This window comes from Eubalaena glacialis, chromosome 4 (genome assembly GCF_028564815.1).
Source record: "Eubalaena glacialis isolate mEubGla1 chromosome 4, mEubGla1.1.hap2.+ XY, whole genome shotgun sequence".
In the NCBI taxonomy this organism is placed as follows: domain Eukaryota; kingdom Metazoa; phylum Chordata; class Mammalia; order Artiodactyla; family Balaenidae; genus Eubalaena; species Eubalaena glacialis.
In genome coordinates this window covers 91,115,406-91,118,412 of record NC_083719.1, presented here as the reverse complement: position 1 = coordinate 91,118,412, position 3,007 = coordinate 91,115,406, and the positions used below count along the sequence as shown (strand labels likewise).

Genomic DNA, 3,007 nt, shown 5'->3' with positions numbered 1-3,007 from the left:
ATTTTGGCAGATAGGCTAAGTTGCCTAGCTGATATTCATTGCTTCAATTTTCCTTACTAAGAGATCTTAGTAATCCTTAGTTGGGAGGCAATGTGCAATTTTTCTTTAAGGAAAATTAGACAAATACCACAGAAAGGCCAAGCAAACTCACAGGGTAGACATTTGGGTGGAAAACTGATATAAAATACCTTTCTCTCTGGAAAGGGCAAAGAAGTTTGGTTCTCTTGAGTTGTGCCTTTTCTTGTTTCCATCTGACTGTTTCCTCTTCCTGTAATCATGCTGAAGCCAATGAACAGGACAAGAGGGGGCAAGTAAATTAGACAGAGGGAAGGACATCTCCATAGGTCATTCCTATTGATTCAGGAAGGGCAAGTTCATCTTAATGAAATTCTCAATCTCACAGGCTGGAAGTAAGAGCTTTCCTTCTACTCCCATTGCACGAAATTTCTTTCCATCTTACGTCCTGAAGAATATTTTGTCATCTATTCTAGTTATTCTCTATTCTCTCCCCAAGTAAACTGTAAGCTCTTTTCAAAACAATTTTTTTCAAGACATTTAGAATGCTTTAATTTTTCCAGTTAACACCATTTGTATCAGTAACTGCAATATTGTAATTTTTAGCATCTCACATTAACTAGTCAGTAAAGATTTATTTTTTTGAGCGTACGAGTAAGAACAGGAAGACAGGAGACGTAGAATGTCAGACTTCACACTTGTATCAAATACTCAAAAATTAAAATTGTTTTCTTTGCAGCAAAACTATACCACAAACTTCAGTGTTTTAGCTTTAATCCCATGGTTCATCATGTACTGGATTGGGAGCTTGTGAAAAAGAAAATCTTGCTATGTTCAGGGTGCTCTTGCCCTGATGATTCTTTTCAGTATCATCAGATGCAAACACATTTCCTCTCGTTCTGTCACTGAAGCCAGGAACACATGTGCTCAAGGCACCTTCTTCCAACTGTGCAGAGCATCTGGCAGTACTTTCATTGGAGGCTGTGCTGTATGGTTATCTGAGCATCAAAATAGGAAGTATCTCTGCCAGCATTTCCACAATGACCAGTACACTGGATTCAACGAACACATCATCAAAACTGATAACATATCAAACATTTTCAATATCTAGCCCTCTGGCAGCTACTGAAGTAGCTACAAAAACTGGGCGCTTTCCACAATGAAAATCTCCAAGAGTTTGCTCTCTTTCTCTCTGTTCCAGACCACCGTGAATACGTATGGTTGCTATTTTTTTCCTGATAAAGAAAAGTTACAATAAAATCTGCTTTCTTCTCAGTTTCAACAAAAACTATAGTTTTTTCATCACCTATGTTTTACAGAATTTCTACAAGTTTTTCTCTTTTTCAGTACTAGCCAGCTGGGAGAATGGTCTGCTGAACATCTCTACGTGCTCTGCTCACTTACCCAACAGCCACAAACAAATAGTTTAACTTTTACAACTCCTCAGCCAAGCTTTGCATTTCCTCTGGGAAAACTGGACTGAGCAAAAGTGTTTGATGTTCCTTTGATTGCTGGGCAGGAAATTAGCTTCTTCATTTCTGGTCCAGAATCCATATCCAGCATACAGTCAACTTCATCTAAAATTAAATATTTGAGTTATCTGAGACCAATGTTTTCTTTATCTGTGATATCCGTTCGTCTTCCAGGAGTAGCATGTAATAATCATAGCCTTGTAATGTCTGGGTGAGAGCAAAAGGGGACACCATTCTTGGTTCAGGCACTCTTGCTAGGCAACTGACATACTTCTTTGCTTTTATCCTTACGCATTCTTAGAGATAGGGATTATTATTTTCACTTTACATACAATGAAACAGAGGCTCAGAAAGGTTAGATAATTTATCTTCTAAGTGGTAGAGGCAGGAAACCATCTGGGACTTTATGGACAATGCTAATCTGAGAACTAAAAATGCTAATAGGAATCTTTATAAAATTGGTCTGCCTTTTGAAGCATTCCTGTCTCTTCTGCCAAAGAGAGGCTGCCCCAAACTTCCTATGAAGTGAACAGAGAAACACTGTGCTTCATTATATCTACATTAAGGATGGGCTTTAGCCAAAACTGAAAGGTAGGTGAGGTGAGACGCAGGGGCTTTTCTGTCTCTGCGCTTGGCGGCTCCCACTTAGCACCATCCATGAGGTCACATCTGACCTGAGTCTGGGCCAACTTCCAGAATTAAACTCCACTTCCCTTAGTGCTGCAGTCTTAGCTGGTGCTCATGGAGGGAAAGTAATCTCAGAAGAGAAATGTCATGAGGAAGTTTAGTTTATAGAATTTGGGAACAAATACACTGGGTTCAAAAAACATAGGTCCTCCACTTATTAGCTCTGTCACTTTGGATAAAGCACTTAAGTACTCATTCCAAAAATTTGGAATATGGAAATTTCCTCACATGGTTGGTATGAGGATTAGAGATGATGTAAATGAAGGGTGAGGCTCACAGTAGGTGCCATTAAGACGTAGCTATGACTCACAGCTTCTAGCTGAATTTTTGGTAGATACGAAGCCTGTACTTTTCCAACAAAAAAAATAGAAGAAAAATTTTAGGGATTTATGATCTTACTAAAGTCAAAAGTATTTACTTAAATAATTTATAGTCACCTCAGCTAAAATGAAAAAATATGTACATTTGGAACTAGTCTTCAACTTGGGCTTACCTTGCCTACTTTGGATTGTCACCCTAACTTACCCCTCTTTGGAGATTTTCTATTGGGAAAATAAGATTGGAGCAGCCTCTCTTTAGCAGGTGTCCTTTTTGTTGGCACTGGGGTCCTTCTGGGAATAGGACACTGTCCAATGTCCATCTTCCTCCCCCAACTTGGAAACAAAGGGAAAACTCCCGTGAAAGTATTGAGAGACAGTTCCCCATGGATCTCTCAGGTTTCTGCAAAATTTGTAAGCAGAACTAACTGCCTTTTCATTCTAGTTTATCTTCCCACAGATTTTGTAGAGGGAAAGCCTTGGAAGATAGAGTTGGTGTCTCCATGCGGAGCAAAG

At 39.2% G+C, this 3,007-nt stretch overlaps 1 pseudogene; it reads right to left on the bottom strand.

Moving 5' to 3' along the window:
• Positions 1-787: 787 nt before the first annotated feature.
• On the bottom strand, positions 788-1,671 carry LOC133090546 (probable ATP-dependent RNA helicase DDX4; annotated as a pseudogene).
• Positions 1,672-3,007: the final 1,336 nt, after the last annotated feature.